This window comes from Gavia stellata, chromosome 19 (assembly GCF_030936135.1).
Source record: "Gavia stellata isolate bGavSte3 chromosome 19, bGavSte3.hap2, whole genome shotgun sequence".
Classification (NCBI taxonomy): Eukaryota; Metazoa; Chordata; class Aves; order Gaviiformes; family Gaviidae; genus Gavia; species Gavia stellata.
This window is the reverse complement of record NC_082612.1, coordinates 5,006,011-5,025,947: the sequence shown is the minus strand read 5'-3', so window position 1 is coordinate 5,025,947 and position 19,937 is coordinate 5,006,011. Positions and strand designations below refer to the sequence as shown.

Genomic DNA, 19,937 nt, shown 5'->3' with positions numbered 1-19,937 from the left:
ACAAGATACCACATACACTTGTGGGTAACAGACCCATGTCTCCAGTTCAGGACTGAACAGAGACTGTCTGCAATCAGTTCCACAGTTACTAAGTACAACCAAAACCTCCATAGTTGAAATTTTTCACTGAATTGACTGATTAAAGTCCTTGAGAGTGATATCTGGAATCTGTAGTTGACCCCCATACGAATCATACAGCTACAGTGATTTTTGCCTTCAAAATTATCCCTATCAAATTTGACTGACTATGTCATTGCCCCGTTCCCTTTTCAAATAGGTGATAAATTCTGTACATAATGATCTTAAAAATGAAGCAGACCAGAATTTCAAACATGTTTTCTTGGCTATGGCTTTAAGTGAACCTAAACTCTCCTAACTGGAAAAGCCGTTTGTGTTTTCTTTTGTTCAGAACATATGGCATGGCATCTTCAGAGGTCCTGCTGTCTATGCCCACCCAGATGTAGTTGCCACTTACTGTTTCACATTGCATACAGTGTCAATAACGAATATCTCTGAAACACTGCAGCATAATATTATAGCTGTATGCTCAGTGAAGTACAAAGGAATTTCCCTCTCCTAAGCAGTTTTTTCCCTAGAAAGTCCAAAGATTTCCTGATTATAGATGGCTGTATAAAATTCCTAGCCAGAAATAATGTCAAGACTTGACAGAGCTTCAGCTTATAAAGTTGTTGTAGTTCCATTTACTTTATTAGAGCCATATGAGTTTACATCAAATGTGGAACTTACGTAATTACAGAGAAAGAAAGAAATATAATAAGAATATTTCTTGTTTATTTCTTGCAGTATATTTTATGTGTTCAAGTAAGTTAGTAGAAGGATAACACAGACAAGCTAAAAAAAAAATGCTGTTCTCTGGCCTGCCATTGAAAAATCCCATTAAGGCTATAATTGATTTCATAATACATATTTTCTCATCTTAATTCCATTTTCCAAGAGTCTGTAATGGAAAAGTAACTTTCTGAATGAGGAAACAGGCTTGAGATAGTGATATGATAAGAAGAAAGAGCATCCAGATACCCCAATGGAAAATTCCTTCTGTTCTACTTCTGAAGCTACAGAGAGAAACTCAGTAAAAAGTAATTGTCTTTCTCACTCTAAAGAATATATATCATCTGCAGAAATTACTTCCATTTCTCCCATAACCCATTAATTTCTTTTGCTTGTTTATCTACATAAAAGTTTTACATTTTACATGTCCCACCAAGAGAATCAAAATATTTCACGCCACACAGAGGAGTAGGGATTTTTTGGGGAGGGGCAGTCTGCAGCATTCAGCCTCCCCACCCCTGACAAACAGGATTAGTTTGTCCCAAGTTCTTGGAAGATAATGAAGAAATACGCTTCTTATCCTGGATTTTCAAACAGGAAATTGCTTGATGGGGAGTGGGCATTTGAGCAGCTTCTTCAGGATTTAGAGAAAGGACTTCCACTTCATGAGAGCTGGTCAGTGTCCCCTCTAGGTTGTTAAATAATTTAAGACCATGTGTTCACTGGGTTATATGCTGCAGCTGCATAGGAGGCGTTTAAAATATTGGTAGCACAAAAGATTGCTCCTTGATAGAACCATTTTGATCCAACCAGAGCAATGAGGAAGCTTCTCTGCTTGGCCGCAGGCAACAAGACAGTGTTTGGATAGCAAAATAAACCTGCCAGAGAATCAAATACTTTGTTTTGGAATCCTTAGCATAGTTAATTTTGTGTTGACTCTTGTTGACTAAAATGGTCTTCCACACCAAAACTTAATTTAGCCTGGAGCCGGAATAGCAGCTATTTCAGATAAGCATCTCTTGTCAAGACTGTTTCAGAGTTTGGGGTTTCATTGCTGTTCCAGGGGCAATAACAGAAAACTATGTGGGTTGTTAGATGTTGTGGCAGGTCATATTGAAATCTTCAAAGGCAAATAAGCAATTGGCAGTTGTCACTTGATGGTTTTTGTCTCGGGGACTTTCTCATAGTTATGTTGCTTTGCCAGTGGTTAGTTGGATAACCAACACCGTTTTTACTGTGGTGCCTGTGTGAATGTTTGAATTGACTTGTGTCAGTTTAGCATGTTCCACTTACTTTTGCAAGGTAATGTTTTCAGTTACGTTTTTCTACTGTCTAGTAGACAATTTCCAATTCTTCAGCCTCCTCTTGTGAAATAATATGTTGGCTTTGCAGTACACTGGCTTGTAGCTTGTTTAAGCTTAATGAAGCCTGCAAAGTACTTCTACCACTTTTCTAATCTAGTATTATTCCCGTAAGACTCTATATAGTCATGCTATAGGTGCAGTTACTACGCAGTGATTTAGATTAGTTCTTGTCAAAATATAAAACGAGTGATGAAATCCACAAACTTTTTTTGACTCTGTTTTCTTCTTCAGTTTGATCAGTGGCAGCTACCGTGCTGATAAATAGATGGTGACATAGCAGGCAGCTGATATCACCACACCTGAAAGCTGCATTTTAATTTTCTTTACAAGTCTGTCTCCCATTTTAGCAGCAGAATTTTTATTTTAATTACAAAGAAAAAAAAAAAGTGTATTTTTCAAGTTTCATTTACATATTCTTGAGGAAAGCCAAATCAAAGAACCAGTGTTTAGGAATTACTGAAGCATCTGATTAATTGCAGGCCTTTTTCTCACTTAGTTGCACATTAATCTTGGATTGCTACTTCACTCTTCCTGGTGACTGAAAGCTCTCCATTATTCAGGGGACATTTCCAGCTGTCTGTGTTGGTAGCAGCAAATGACATTCATAGGTCTCCGCGAAGAAGCTGCCTAAATCTGAAAGCAAACAGTGCAGTAGCACCATGACAGAGCCAGAACATCCTTTGGGGCTGTCTAATCCATCACTTGACTGTGAGAAGAATACAATATTTTCCCAAATTTGTCTCCAGCAAAATGAATTTGTGTGTAAAATCCCAGTGGGAGAAATTTTGTTGTAACTCGCAACACTGGCAGAACTCAACTTTACAGTTGCTGCTGATTTACCCTGTTGTAAATAGGACGGGAATATGACTTAGTGTCTTGATATAGCGGAGACTAACATTATCTGTATTATCTTCAGCCATAGATTAGATGGTGATCATCTAAAAGAAACTCCCTCCCTCTTCCTCTTTCTCCAGTAATCTAATTTATATTAAACTAAGTGTGGGGTTTTTTCTATCTAGCTATCCTGCAGCAGGCACAGAATTATAAATATATGATGCGTGGCCAAGTCTCTATAAGTTTCAATTTGTAGAAGGAGGACCTGGGTTTGTCTCACTTTCTTTTCAGTTAGTGCTTTTCCGTACTTGGGCATCCACTGATTATGAGGACAAGAGCTCAACCCTTGGGACCATCCATCAGGCAGAGATGGGCTTAGGAAGTGGTAAATGCCCCGCAGACACCTGACAGGTCCTCTGCAGCAGCCCTGGGGTGGGTGAAGCTCTGCACCTGCTAGGGCACAGAGGAAGGGACATGAAGTTGGGTCCCAATTTCTTGGGCACTTTCCCTCTCCCTTTCTGGGCTGGCCACACCGTGCCTGGTACAACTACGGAGGGATGAAGGCAGCAGGGAGTCACCCTGCCAGGCAAGGAACAGGTCCTGGCACTGCTAGGAGTGCTGGGAAGAGACCCTGGCGGGGAAACCAGACCTGGCTCCTGAGGATTTACTTGAGGCAGGAAACCTCTGTGAGTGTTGAGGTGCCTCAGTGTGGTCTAGAGTGGGAAGGTCTAAGCACAGCCCCTGGGAAGGTGGTGGCAGAGGCATGCCGTAAGCAAGTGGATAATTCCTGACAAAACTTCCCAAGGTTAGGCATGGGTTTTGGTTTTGACCACTGGCAGTGCTGAGTTTTTTGGTCCTTATTTTGCTACAAAGCATTTGGGCAGGGGGCTGGCCAAATTATGCAGCTGACACTTAGTGTTCCTCCGTTCCTCCCTGAAGTGCCTTGGAGGTTGTGTCCAGACAGCACGGACTCTGGGTATCCTTGCAGCCTGCCCTCCTCTCTTAGAAGGGAACAGAGAGTGGTTGCTATTGGTGCTATAATGGTAATGAAAGCTCATTTGCCTTTACTGCTCTGCCATTCTTCAGAGATACTGTATTTCTTCCCCATGACTTCTGAATAGAAAAACCCGGCGGCTGGTCTCTCCTTACCCTTGCCAGCATTTTGTTCTCAGTGCCCATGACTGCCTGATCTGAACTCTACTGCAGATAGAAAGACTCCTGTTGCCTGCAGTGTGTGGAACGGGGCCATCTATCAAAAATTAGCTGGCCATGGTATCTAACGGAAATGAACATCACTTACAGCATTTCCCTTTTGACTATTTTGTATTCTCAGCCCTTATTCTTTGATTTCAGTATGCAGGCAAAATTATCTTTTCATTTTAATGTCAGTTGAGAAGTAAATATTGTTGTTTGGTTTTCTTTCTTTTCAGGCATTGCCATTGGAAGTTGGGAAACTTCTTTTGTTGTATGCGATATTTACATGACGCTATAATGGATAAATGAATTGCAACATCACAACTGAGTTTACAGATTAGTTGTTCCACGCACAGTTAACATGTAAGTTACTGAAAATTGTCATGTATGTATGACATATCCAATTCACTTTAACAGTAATTGGTTATTTATTGCAGTAGTTTAGTAGTTTCATGTGTTGTGAAAGATTGCATCCAAACATGGTGGGTTTTTTCCCCCAGCTTACACACAGTTAAAAGGCAAGATGTATAAGGTTCAAATCATGAACTGTGGACTCTGTGGTCAGGTTTCCTAGATGTTTTTGAAGATTGGTTGGTCTCTTGACTTTATTCTGTATGGCAAGTATGGCTGTTTCTGCTTACTGTTTGTTCAGTGGACATAAGCAAGAAAAATAAGTTTCTAAGGCAGTCCTCAGAATGAGATGTGGAGACCTCAAGCTTTTACTTTCTCATCTGCTTCTGGAGAAAACAGAAAAGCTGTTGATATAGCCAGAACTGAAGCTGTTGTCCTGCAATTAGTGGAGAGACAGTATTCACAGCTAGGGCAGGACGTAATTGCAATCCCAGAACAAGGTGATTTCAGTGAAACATGGAGATTGCAGTGGGCAAAGTTGATGTTCCAAGTTCTTATTGATAAAGGAAGGGGAAAACATGAACAAATTATTTATGAAAATATTTTAAAATACACAAATACAGATGCACAGCATAGAAACATTTTGGGTGGGTACTGCTTGGATTGCAGTGTTGGTATGATTGAATTTCCTAAGGCCAATGAGAACAATTTGCTCAATGCCCAGTTAAAAGGATATCCATTGCATCTGTATAACAGCTTGGGTCTTGAGGATTATTGTGTCAACCACCGCTCTCCTTTACTTCGTATTACCAAAGCTTCTGAAATTGCAATGAGACCACTGGCTGGTAAAGACTGGACAATATTCCAATTCAATCATTCCACACATGAATAAATCCTGTTAGCTTGAAAAAAGTCATTGAGTCAGCTCCCAGGAGGAATTTCTCAAAGTATTTTGTATGCTACAATTTGTTTGGCAGCAATTAAAACTTTTGGCTTCACAAGCTAGTCTTCGTAGATGTCATCTCCTTTCTGTCACAGAAAAGGCTCGCCTGGTTCTTGGATAGGTACATTCCCATGGATACGGGTGGCATCTGTGTTGGGACAGAGGGAAGAAGAATGAATGCCAGGGATGTGCAGGTAAGAGGGCAATTGTGTGAACACGTGTAATTTTAATTACCAGGCTTTACCAGGGTGATTGCTTTTTACTGCATTCATTATGGTGCCCAGCAACAATACACGTTGTCATTGTGTTTATGAACTCCTGATTATAAATGCAGCAAACGTGTACTGAGATAAAGAGGAAAAGAATAAGTCTTCAAATGAAGGTATGTCTCTTTATACCAGTTAAAGCCTGACCTATGTTTACTTAGTTAAATCTAAACTTAAAAGCAGTGTATTTCTTTGTGATTATTTTGTTCCATATATACCAGTAAATTACTGAAAAACGTAGTGTAAATATAATTCTTTATCCTTATTATCAGCAGCATAAATTCATTATTTAGACCTGCTTCCAGTGAAATCAACTGAAATTTTGTTTCTGATTTCACCGGGACCAGGATTGAAACCATCCATATTGATGTGGGAAATGAAGGTAAACAGATTTTTGAATGTGATTGAACATGTGTAATAAAACATAATACCATCATTCATCTTCATAGGCACGACAAAAAAAATAGTTTTTGTACAGCCTACAAGTAATACAAATGGATTAGTCATTTAACCGCAAAATATTTCAGAAGTCATGGTGATAACTTAAAAATAACTGCTATGCCAAATTTTAATAAGATAATGACAGCTTCATTAGCTTTAAAAATGTGCATAATTTACAGGAATGTTGTATTAGCATCGAGGTGACATTTTCTATTTTATTCAGATTAAAATTGTGTAAATAGGCCATTTGAAATGCTCACATTGTGTATTAAAATTAACTATTCAGGAATTAATTCTTCAACTTCTCATGAGAGTTATCCTTATTCACACAAGAAGTCCCATTGACTAATGGCATTTCTCAGGCATAATCAGATGACAATGGGACAAGTATAAGAATTACTCATGTGAAAAATACCAACTCCATCATTCTTTGTTAGAATATTTGCTGATAATGGTTCTTTTCATGCAACTAGCTATTTCAATGTTCAGTGCTGTACAGCAGAGAGGGAAGTTCTTTCATGATGTCTGTGGATGATCAGTTTCTTCCATGACGCATGGCAGGAATTAAACAAAATGCTGTAGAGACAGCATGAAGGTGTGGTGGTGGTAGGGGAAGGACACAGTTATTTTTTACCTAGATAAATCAACATAATCCTTTTAAGAACATGCATCAGGTATATTTGTGAGTCCAGACTAGTAGAAGGTCTTCTCCTACCTTATAGCTACCTTGGGTTTTTTAAGGCATGAGCTCTTGGGAAAGTGGATAATTTAAAGGAAAATATCAGTGTAACTATTGAGACTTACTCTCCTCTTTCAGTGCCATGCAACACCACAGATAGGCACATCTCACATACAGCCTTGCCCATTAAGGTAGAGTTTCATTTTTGGGGTTCTTTGGAGACATCCCTTGATATTTTTCTTGGGGGTATAGGACTGTTTACAATAATTTTTAAGATCTCGACCAGATTAGATGATATGTGCCAGGTTCTACACTTGGATTGGGGCAATCCCCAATATCATTACAGAACGGGCGATGAGAGCAGCCCTGCAGAGGAGGACTTGGGGATAGTGGTGGATGAGAAATTGGACGTGAGACCGCAATATGCACTTGCAGTCCAGAAAGCCAATTGTATCCTGAGCTGCATAAAAAGAAGCGTGGCCAGCAGGTCAAGGGAGGTGATTCTCCCCCTCTACTCCTCTCTTGTGAGACTCCACCTGGAGTACTGCATCCAGTTCTGGGGTTCCCAGTACAAGAGAGACATGGACCTGTTAGAGTGGGTCCAGAGGAGGGCCACAACGATGATCAGAGGTCTTGAACACCTCTCCTATGAAGAAAGGCTGATAGATTTGGGGTTATTTAGCCTGGAGAAGAGAAGGCCCTTGGGTAGACCTTATTGTGGCTTTTCAACATACAAATGGGCCTTATAAATAAGAAAGATAGAGAAAGACTTTTTACCAGGGCCTTTAGTGACAGGACAAGGGGCAACGGTTTTAAACTGGAAGATTTTGTTTGGGGATAATGAAGAAATTTTTTATGATGAGGGTGTTAAGACACTGGAACAGGTTGCCCAGAGAAGTTGTGGACACCCCATCGTTGGAAGTGTTCAAGGTCAGGTCAGATGGGGATTTGAACAACCTAGTATAGCGAAAGGTGTCCCTGCCTGTGGCAGGGGTGTTGGACTAGATGGTCTTTGCATCTCCTCCAACCCAAACCATTCTGTGATTCTGTATTTTATCTTCTAACATGAATTGTTGTGAGTTGACTTGTCAGCTTTGAAATAATTTTATAAAGCATTTTTAGCAGATCCTTTTTCTTTTTTCTCTGATCCAGCTTAAAGTACTAAAAACAGACGTCTTATTAAGAGTGAATTATGAGGAAATTCTCTCTAAGACAATGGGCTGTATGTATAGGGCTTCTGGGTGAACATCCAGAGCTGGCTGAATCCAATGCTACTGTGCTGCCCCTCCCACACTAGCAGAGTTCCCAGTAAAACATTCCTGGTGAAACCACAGGCTGTTGTCAGAGACACCAGATGCTGACTCCGTAGGCACTGAGCATAAGGATCACTCCCCCCAACTCTCCCAGGCAGTGGAAAGATTGTCATTTACTTAAGTAGATTAGGGATTTCATCCTCCACTTTTATTCAAGTCTTATCATATGAAATTGTCTTAAACAGTTAATTTTTTTTTTTTTTTGTCTTTGCAGATGGGAGGGAAACGTATCAAACATGCCCGTGCTGAAGTGAAGAAAATTAATTCAGTGATGAGGACAAAACATGATTTAGAATATGAAAGTTTAATATTCTTTTTTTTTCTGTTAGCTTTCTGGTAATAACATCCTTTCCGAACGGTGTGTGTTTCTATGCGCTTTTTTGGGCTCAGCTCGGGACAACAGTGGAAACTCAAGCGTAGATGTCTGTTTAAATGGTTGGCCTAAAATTCAGCTTTATGGTGTAAGTGCTGTTGTGATGCTAGTTCTGGAGAAACGCAGGTCATCAATACCTGAGATAACCGAGCAGTTGACCCATTTAGTAATTTGTAACCTATTTTCATTGCAGATCCCTAAAAACATCTAGTTTGTTTGCAGAGTTCTGTGTGGCAAGTTTTAGTCTCTGTTTGCTCAGTCTTTGTAGCTGATCATGAAAAAAATTTTGGTTTTATTATTTGCTTTTTATCAAAAAGGCTTATTTCTTAGTACTTTTTAGCCTTTCCTTTTGTTTGCAACAAGCTTTTTAAGAAAAGTAAAGCATTGGCAGCTGTTACGACCTCTGACTGCTGGATCCAGAAGCTCATACCAAGAGATTTAGAAAGTAGTATTCAGAAGTTAAAACGTTCTAGAATAATTGTGTAGCCTTCTTTGTGTATTCAGCTGCTTAAATAGCACAATCTTTCATTCACCGTAAAAAGAAGTAATCAAAGTTTGGGTTAAGTTATTCCATTGAAGGGCAGTAACAATGTTAATTAATTGGAAGTTTATTTATATTCACAGTCTTGATGTGAAGTATTTGAAAGAAGCCAGCACTTTTTCAGCAGCTGAAGACGGAAGACTTCCAGAGAATTCCTAAGGAGTTAATGCATTCTTTTAAAACACAGTTTTGACAGTAATCCCTTCGAGCAGGAAAAGAGGGGTGGTTGTAATAAAATAAAAATGGCATTGTGTGTCTGTGTGAAGAAATATCGAAGTCATAACATAGTGCCTTGTAAGCAGGCCAAAACTTTTTATTAATACATGAAATTGTTTAAAACAGGATGGAATATCTCTGACGAGAGACAGAATCACTTTTGTCACCTAAATTAATTTGCCCCTGTGTCTTGTAAATCATTTCATGCCACAAATAATTGATCAGAGACTGAAGCAGAAATGAACAATTCAGGCTGTGATTTAAAGGGAATTAATTCTTAATTATGTTGGCTTACTTTGGATTTTCATCTTTAGGGAGAATAGGCTGCTGAGCATTCACAATACCATCACTTAGTTTAATATTAGGAAAAGCCTTCATAAGAGATTAACACACTCCTCACATTCGGGAGATCAGAATGAAGTACATGAATTTAAGACTAAGAACCAGAACTCGTATCAGTATATAGGGGTCTGGTGTCATCTACTAAGTGAGCTTCGGATTATCCTAAGAAGTGAGGCTAGATGGCAAGTTCAGAATCCTGTGTTTGCAAAGGAAGCAGGCAGTTAATCCAGAAGTCTTTGCGTGATGATCTTCCCTCCAGTGTATTTTGTTGATACGGCTTCTGTCAAGAATTTCCAATAAGAATAGTACAGTCCCTCCTTTGTCATCTGATTGTAGGATTTTATGGGTGATTATGTATAAGAATACTGAATCTGATTTCTGAATATTTCTAGAACTGTATCTATTCTTTCAAAAGTTCTGCTTCCTTATATCTTGTTATCCTTCTATGATAATTGTTATTTATACTGTCCTTCTCCTGTGTTATTTGTTTGCAAATGGATATGTGTCTTCACATTGCTTCAACATAGTCAGGCAACTACATTGGTTTAGCCAATTAGTATGAGAGGAAACGTCATTATTTATTTCTAGGGACTGAATCATTAGTAGTAGTCATTCTGTATCAATGAAGTAGGTGTTGAAAAAATATATTTAGGTAGTAAACATACATTCAAAAAATGTATTTAAATCATGCAAGTCAAAATACTTTGTCTGAGTTACTTAGACTGTGACAGACCATTATGAAGAAGCTATTTTAAGGTTTTTCAGAGACTTAAATGTTTGGATGGCTTCCAAATAGGTTCTTCAAAAATGTGTAGATGCTTAACTTCCACTGTTTGGAGGTTTGGCTCTTAATTTCTCATTGGTACAAAAATTGAGTTTTGCTTGCATTTTATTAAAAGCAAATAAACTTGTAAGTTGAGATGGTTGTAAGCTAAAAGCAATCTTTTCAATTTTTAAAATATGGGGGGTTGTTTCCTGAAAAGCAATTTAAAAATTTTGGTTTCACTGGTGCTTATTCTTCACAAACGAAAAGGATATCATAGTAAATCATCAAGGAGAATCTCCCCTTTTATAAGGCCTAACTTCTGGGGTTTGTGTGCATATTGACAGTATATTGTATAATCTTCCCTACTACATGAGCTGTGACTTAGAAGCCACCAGAAACCAGAGCAAAAGTGTACAGGTAACTACTTTGGCAGATGTGTGCAAGGGTAGCAAACAGTGTTTATTTGGGATATGCAGATGTTCCACATTTGGGATATTTGTGTTTGGCTCACTGAGATTGAGCCAACATGATTTTTCTGTAATAATAAAATTTTAATTAGGTTTAAGCAGAAGTGTGCTAGAGCATCTTCGTTTAAGTGGTGTGAGGATTTACCAATCCTGAAGACTTATTGCTTTGATGCATGATAACTAATAGTTAGAAATAGTGATGGGTTGAAGTTAAAAGAGTGGGTAATGATCTTGCTGATTTCTGGTTACTGAGAGATCTTTCTGTGACTGCTGAACCTAATAAGGCTGTCTAATTGAAGTAGAATAGCAAGTCTCTATAAACAAAATAAACAAAATAAACAAAAAATGCAGGCTCTTAAGGAATTGTAATACCTCCCTAGTTCTATAAAGAACTAGGAAATGGTGAGGTGAATCCTAGAGACACCTTGGTTCATCAGTCCGAATGGCATTCCCATCTGATTTATATGTTTCAGACTTCCTTATCTTGCCAAAGGTGACAAGAAACGGTAAGTCACGCAGCATGTGCTGAGAGCCTGTGGGTTTGGCACATTTTGGATCAGACTGCACGCTGAACATCCAACCATAGAATAATTCCAAACAGGTTTGGTTTTTTCCCTTTGCATTTATTTTAGATTTGGAGATAATCACATTTTATTTGTATATTCTCGTAAGAGGTCTCTTTCAAAAACTGAGTCTCTGTTTCTACCACTGGAAAATCAATTGCCTTTGTATGCGTGTTGGTAAGATTATTGGGATGCTGTTTCTTCTCTAGTGTATTTCAAAATTACTCACTGTTTCTACCTGACAACTTGATGTATTTTAGTATGTTACTTGATTAATTGCTTAAAGTGTTGGCAGAAGTCAGGAAATGAAGCATCATGGTCAGTGCTCGTGATTTGATTGCAATGGTTGTGAAGTCCTGTAATTAGATGAATTTCTGCTATTAAGTTTTTAGCCCTTGCAGCTATGGAGAAAAGGCAGGCAATGTGATTCAGAAGACTGACAGGAATTGAAGGCATCAGGAAGACTGAAAATACACACACCCCTCATGATTTTAAGACAGTTTTCTTAGGGTCTAGCTTGTAATTTATCAGTCTGAGGGTAGGCAGCGTTGCTGAAGATACAAACCCAAGTCTGACACAGGAGGTGGTTTGATTCTTCATGTGCGTTAGGGTTAGTGTTACCAAATATATTTATCTAATGGAGTGCTAGTGTATTAAATGATTTAGTAAAAGTAACAGTTTTAAAATTTTTTTAAAAGCTAACTCCACTTGTGGCTATTTTGTAAAGATTAGTTGGTCATGAGGCAGAAAAAAGAAAAGGAGAAAGCTAAGAGAAAAAAGAAAAAGGAAAGTAGAGAAGACCCTGCCCTTGAAAATAAGAAAGTGAGCTATGCTATCTTTTTGTGTTATTCTTTTTGCAATATGTGCATGTTGTCCTCTTGACTGACAAAGTTCTTGTGTTTCCCTTGGAGTGTATCTGTTCATTAGTGTCTCCAGACAGAGGTAGTTTAGCTTTTAATTAAAATACAATTTTCAGGTTTTTTAGTGTGTTAATGAGACAGCAAAAATGAATTCATTGAAAGAGGAACAGATATCTAGGCCTTACAGCAGTGAAAGTTAGAGCCTCATTAGTAGCTAATTATGCAGAACATAGTATATAAATAGAGCTGTTACGGCATTAAAAAAAGCCTCAGTGCATTACCTAATGACATAAAATGTTTACAGTCTGTTCTGAGTATGGTATAATGTCTTGCTGAAGTAATTAATGGCATATTTAACAGTGACACAACTGGAATCACAATTACTTTGCAGGTACAAGTTGAGGGCAAGGGAATGTATAAAAGTCTTTGAGAAACAGGTTATTTGTCCGCTAAGAAATATGACAGTATCAGAAGATACAGGAGGAACACATAATTTATGCATTAGGTGAGATAATGTCTCTTTCTGACAAGGACGGAGTACACTGAACTTTATTTTCAGGTTTTCCAGAAGTGAGCAGTGAGATGCCAGAAGTTCAAACTGGTTCCCTGAGAGAACCAAAGCCCATCTTCTGATAACTAAGAAGGTGGAAAGTATTTTGGAAATCTTGCTTTTCAATATCAAAATGGCAAGCAAGACCGATAATACACACAAGGTGAAAAAGAAGTTTTTGTTTGACTGTGAGGGCCCATGTAACCAGGCAGACATAATCAAAATAATACTTTAATAGCAAGTTAAATAATGTTTTTACTAAACTAAAGCATAACGATGGCTTTTTGCTCTGCCTAACAACAACTGCATAGGTAGCTTAACAACTAATTATTAATAATAATAAACAGCATTATGCTTCCAGGAGGTGATGCTTCATACTAAGAGTAAAGCTGTAAATGGCCATAACCAACCGTAGGTGCTTAGGTGCGGTATGGGGAAAACCAGCCTCAGTTCCACCGCAGCAGTGGTAGAGGAATGACTAAAGGAGGATACTACATGTGGGGAAACACGCTGGCTATGGAGCCTCTCTGGCACATCAGAGGTAACTTGGATAGAAGTGGAAAAAATGCTGTGAAAAGCTGGAGAGGGTGAGAAGGCAGATGAGGAGATGTTTATGCAAATAAGAAAGGCCTGTAAAATGATCTGCGCATTAGTCATGATGATTCCAATTACTGTTGTATTGACTAGGAACCACAGAGCCACAGAATCAATTAGATGTTTAAAAATACAAAAAGCTATTTCCTTGCTCAATTTGTTCAGCCGTTAACAGGTTTAGAGTTTGTTCTGGGAAATTATTTTGGTATGATGACCAAGTTAGCGACTGATTAATGTTTAGCTGGGGGTAGGTGAATTGAAATTTTTTTGCTATGAAGTCAGTGCTTTATTTTTTAGCCATGATGCTTTGTGAAATAACATAGAACGATGGAAAATATCATTCTTCTGTGCTTCTGCATTAGCACCGTTGCATGTGTTAATGACATTATCAGCTCTAGTGGGAGGAAGAGTTAATGACCTGCAAGTTTGTGTTATGGCAGGTAGGAAAAGAAGCTACTTATTAATTGTGGTGGGGTTTTTTTAGTTCATTAGTGAAAATAATTTTCTATTCATAAAGAGCCTTAGGCCAGAGCTGAAGGCCTGAGAAAGCTGTTACACACTTAATGGGTACAGTTAAATAAATGTCAACACCAGCATTGCCGAGAAACCACCAATTTGCCTGATTCCTAACTGACAAAAACATTTTCCTGTGTGTGCGCACGTGCCTTGATCATTTTCACTGATCACCGAGTCCAGATTTTTTCATTACTGTAGTCAGCGTGAATGCCAAATTCCAGTTGTGATGATGCTCTCTCTAAATAATGAATAGAATTAGTACAAATCTGCTGAAGAATCTTCACTTTTATAATCAATCATATATGACACACAAGGATGGTCAAGCATATGTGACATTATATGCCCATAAAAATCTGTAGCATACCTCCATAACAGGTTTTCTGTGTTGGGAACACTCAGAGACGTACTTTGCAAAATACTCTGATGCTTTGCCAAAAGACTTGCTTCTTGCCATATGGCTATGCAGAGAAGTTATTTTGGCTGGCTGTGGATCTAGGGCAGGCTGGCTAACCTTTTGTGACTGCCTGCAGTCACACTAGTGCCTCCAGTAAGATAGCACAGTCTATCTTTGTAGATAAATAAACTGCTTTTCATGTACTGTGGAGAAAGGGAATGGCTGTAGCATGGTGAACAGCTCATGCGCTAGAAGTCTATGATTTTAGTCCAACTACTGTGTAGCCACGACCATAGTGTGTTTCAGATTTGCTTAGAGCGTGACGGTGAATGTATTATGTATTTGCTTGCCAGAAGTGATCTGGTTGCCTTTAGGTTAATGTCTGGACGCACCATCTTTGGCTGAGCAGAACAGTAAATAGCAGTTTGTTCAGATTCCTTGTAAAATCCTCAGATTTGCTGTGTTAAAAAATTTCTACATGGATATTCTTCAATAGAAAACTGTAAGCTTTATTACCAGCTCAGCTCAGAGTCACCAGCATGCAGCATTCCACAGTTTGGCTGGTGACTCTGAAATTCAGTAGCTTATTACTATTTTCAGCTAGGCATTTTCAAATACTTTGTGTTAAGGGGTGCTGCTTTATTATGCAGATGCCTGCCTGTCTCTACTTACTACAGGAGGAAAGCAGCAAGCGGATGCCAAAGATACTTTCCTGTTCTGCTTTGCTTGTCTCAGGAAGGGGAGTGTGTGCTGGTCTGCAGGTCGTCCATTCTGAATCCAGCTTTTTGTTTAACGCCTGCCATCATCTTCAGGCCAGTCTGTAAGTCTCTTTGGCAGATGCTGTGCACCAGACAGGCAGACCCTGCACAATTTGCTGTCCAAGGTGTCGGTGTCTAAGCTGCTTAGGCTTCAGTCCACAGCCATCTCCCATCTTCTGCATCTTCTGTCTCCTGTCTCTACAACATGCTGCATTCTTCTCCGCCCTCTGCCATTCAGACCTGGCCAAAATGCAATATTTGTATTTTGCAAGGTGCTGCTTCTGTTGTTGTTGCTGTTTGCTTGAATTGGGGAGAGCTGAAATTTGCATAAATTACTTTTGCAAACCTGAGAGGGAGGTGGGGAAGGGATTCAGAAATAGCCACTGCTGAAGAGCTGAAAAAGGTTGCCTAGAAATCCTGCCTTTAACAACTCTCTTTAAACTATGGCTACAGGAACAAGGGTCCATGTCCACGGAGAGATCCAATGTGAACATTTTTCTGGATTTTTCAAAAAGTCTGTATTTCACATTAATAATCAGGAAGGCAAGCAGGTGACTCAGAAACTTTCCAGATGGAAAAATACTTCTTAGAGTGTTACAGATGGTTTCTTAACTTTTAGAATCCCGGGATCATGTTTGTACTGTATAAGCATGATTTGAAAGATGTTACTAGAAAAGGAGCTATTAAATTAGGGGAATAGCAAATGCAGAGGAATTTAAGAAATGGGTAAGGATTTTTAGGTTACTAACTGGCTGTGTAGCACAATATACGGGAAAGAAAAATTAAAATGTGCTGTCTGGTTTGTGGAGAAAGCAGATGAGGGATGGAACATTTAATGTTCTTAAAATAGAATATAAAGTAAAAGTATGCCCAGTGGAGAATTTTTCAACAAAGAATAGAGAACACTGTATGGATAGATACAAGTCAAGTGGAAATAAAGAAACTAAGAGTAGTGGATACAAGGGGCCCAGGGGTCCCTCTGTTACTAGGATAACTATAATCCCTACCAAAATCTGTGCACAGAACTTCTTTGGTAATAAAATACAACTTCAAAGCTAACCAACACAAGCCTTCACATTAGATCTCATCAGAGGGACATGTGAAAACAGATGTTCTTTGGCTAAATTAATCCTTAGAATGTTAATTAGTTCATTCTCTTTTTACCTTTTTTTTTTAAAATCTTGTGCTTTACTTGTTTCCTTTATCTTACAAGTTTTCCCTGCTGGATCCACCGTTTTCACACTGTACTTTTATGGTTTTTTTTTACTTGTACCTGGCAGTTAGATTTTACTGGATCCCAGGCGCATGGTCCATGAAGCAGGCATATTCAGAGTAATGAATATTGCCGATAGTGTAAAGGGAGAGATAGTGATGGGAAATCACATGGTTTGAGACAGACTGACCCTGAATGTGAAGATGTGCACAGGAAAAATATTCAGCAAGTGTAAAAGATGAAGTAACATCCTCCAGGTGATGGCAGTACCCACTCTGTATGTTGGGCACCACCAGGAAAGACCAGGTTCTCCCAAGATCTTTGAGAACCGGTGCCTCTAGTATGTTAGAGCCAGTCTCATTAAAAAAGACTTCGCTCACCATCTGGTACACATTTCTGTCCTTTCTTAAGGAGGTGATGCTTATAAGACTGTGCTTTTGCTAGTTGGTTTGTACCAGAGGCCCTTTCTCTCCCTCCTTCCCTTTAACTTACCAGGTGATTTTAACCAAGTGAAGAGAAGATAGCTATCCTGTGCGTTTCATGAAAATCAGTGACTGAGAAGTGGAGGGAAAGCCAGAAGAAAACTCTTGCTGAGAGGAACCACAGTACAATTCAAAGCCCGTCTATTCCAAGGGGCACTTGGCAGCCCCATCAGCCAGCACTTCTCTGCTGCCTCTACTCCCTCAAACCAGTAAAAGATGTGGAAGGCGGTTGGAGGTAACTGGAGACGGCAAAGAGCCATGAAGGTTTCTCCCTCACCATGGGGAGATGCAAGGAGTGTATGGAGATGGGAATTAGGGAATACTGCAGTGCGAGAAAAACATCATAGGGGAAACGGGGCAGGAGAAACGTTCTGTTGGGGGTGTATTACGTAGGGGGTCCGTTATCTGGATAGCTGTGCTACATCAAATTTTGGACTAAATGAGCAAATGATGCTTTTTGCTCTTAAAATTTGTGTATTTTCATCTCCTGTGCCAAACAGACTGTTCTTTTGAGATCTATTTTCTGGTTTGCTGTGTGTATGACAAACTCGACATTACCGTATGTGTGGCTGTGCTATACCACAGGGAGATGGAGGAGCAGAGCTACATAAGTAAGAAGGAGCAATCTCTGAATTTGTTCCTTATCTCTGCCTTTCTTCATTAGGGCTTCTTGCTGCCTGGACATGAGACAGGCCTTCAGGATTAGAGCGGGCTGGAAAACTTCACGGAATCATATATGCCAGGAACTGCTGATGAGCACAAATAGCAATATTTTCTTGAAAGCATTCAGTTTTGTTAACTTGGAATTGAAAATCTCATGAGATTTTTTGAAACCTGTCTACTTTCTTGTTTACTTACCCACACAGCCTCTGGCTTTCCTCTGAGCCAAAACCCTTTGAATTTGGGAGCCAGAGGTACAATCCTGAATGACACCTGAAAAGCTGAAGTCCTTCTCATTAATGTCCCACAATGTAGTGTGTACCATCTGTGTAGGGTGTATTAATCTTTTAAATTGAATTGTGATAGTTTCAGTGTTTTAATTTGATAATTAGTAACAGTGAAACAGTAATAGTAATAATAATAATACAGTAATTAGCAATAAAACATGCTATTCAATAATTAATGGCAACAAAACATAGAAATTCTGTCTAGTTCAGTCAGTGTCTTGCAAGGGCTTCCACAGTCCCTCGTTCCACCTGAAACAGGGTTTCCTTGTCAGCTGTACACTATTATACACAAAAAGTCAGCAGAAGAAAGTGATGGCATCTGTGATTTTCTTTTTTTTTTTTTCCTTCCCCTACCAGTTAAGACAAGTATCCTCACAATTCCTAATCATGTAGGGAGTGAAAAGGACATTTTATGATTATATTTCCTAGTCCTGGCTTGCCTTACAGTATATGAGAATCCCTCTGAAGCCATTAGATTTGTATTACCAAATATGTACAGTTAAACTATTTTACAGCTATTTAAATCTGATGCTTTAGAAACCCTTTAATATCAATTTCTGCCCAGCTTTTGATATTTTTCTGCTTTCATTATAAAATAAATAATCTGTATAATATTGTGGTTATTAATGTAAATTATTTCATGTATCGGATCAATGATGGAATCAGCTAGTGGAAAAAAGCTCTGGTAGATTAATCTTGATTATAAAATGTATGGATCAGAATGGTTTGAGAGATTGTAATATAGTGGGGCAAATCTTGTCTTTATAGCTACTTTTTAATTGAAAATCCTACCTAAATTGTAATTCAAAGACTTCTTTTTTCTATTTCTTTATTAATTCATATATTTATTAAGAAAAATATGCTTCTGCGATATGGCTATGAAAAGTATTGAATTAATTCTAGATGAATCTGTAGTAAAGATGAAAAGATTAGGATTCTGGAAGAATGGTATGCAGTTTAGCTTGGTGTGTTGCTTTTAAATGGTTCCTGATGAAGGAACCAAACTGGATATTCTTGCAAAACCAGATACAGGCAATGATCTTTCTTCAGCAGCATGTGTGGAATATGTCCTGTTTGTTTATTTTTTTTTAGTATCACATGTAAATTGTTCAAAAGTAGTCATATAAGTCAGATTGAAAAGAAGTGTTAAGTTGGATAAAGTACCCCAGTAGTCTTAGTATTAGGGATTATTTCTATGTTTTTATTTACTCTTCATATAGGAAACTTTCAGCTTTGTAAAAAAATAAGCATTTCTTATGGAATAACACAAAGAAGCTGTTGTGAAGCCTCCATATATGTTGAAAGTTGCCTAAAAATTATGGTAGAAAACCATTCTTTCTTTCCAGTTTTCTCTGCTGCCTCAGAGACGTTGTGCTTTTCTCTTGGCCTTGTTTTAATTTCAGTGATGAGATACCGAAATCTTGTGAGTCATGTAGAACAACTGGCCGTAATATTAAGAACTTCCAAAGACTTTCTTCTGAATTGGAGAGAATATTCCAGGAGGTGAAAACGTGAAGTAGAAGTTAGCTCGCTGGGTGGTGCTTGCAAAAAACGGCGATGTCTTAATTGCATTGCGAGAACAGAGGGGGTTACCGTGCAAAAGCACCGCTGGAAGAGCTGTATGCCAGCTCTATGCCAACAACCAGCGTGTTCTGCTGAATGCCATTGCGCTGCTGCTTTTTTAGGTGAGCGTTGTATTCTGAGCACAGAGTTGAGTTCAGAAGGATCAGTTGTTTCCTGTGGAGGTGAACTGGAGTGATTTGCTTTCAGTGAGGCTGCTGCTTCCAATCCCCTTGAGTTCACAGCAAACGCTGTGGTTAAGGCTGGTTTGGAAATGTCTGGCCTCTGCCTCACACAGAAAAGGCTTTCACAGTTCAGCTGGTTAAAAGTAACTTTCTGCACCGCATATAAGTGTGGCGAAGCCTGACGGAAACCAGGGCAGCCCTGCCAGCTGGGTAGCTGAATTCTTCCTCCCCTGGGCAAGCAGTGCCTCCTCTGCCATCAAGGGAGGGGGGAGCAGAGAACTGGCCTCCCCAGCTCTGCCAAAGCCAGCCCGATGTCTGTTCCCTCAGCGCGCAAAATACACGAGAAATGCATTTAATCCAGTTGAGGACAGTCACCCATGTCTAACATTTCAGAAGAAAGGAAATCAAAATTTCTCTAGTCCCTGATCTGTTAGGC

At 39.0% G+C, this 19,937-nt stretch overlaps 1 pseudogene; it reads left to right on the top strand.

Annotated features, from left to right (window-relative positions):
- The first annotated feature begins 3,750 nt into the window (after positions 1–3,750).
- On the top strand, positions 3,751–9,247 carry LOC104256462 (bifunctional heparan sulfate N-deacetylase/N-sulfotransferase 4-like; annotated as a pseudogene).
- Positions 9,248–19,937: the final 10,690 nt, after the last annotated feature.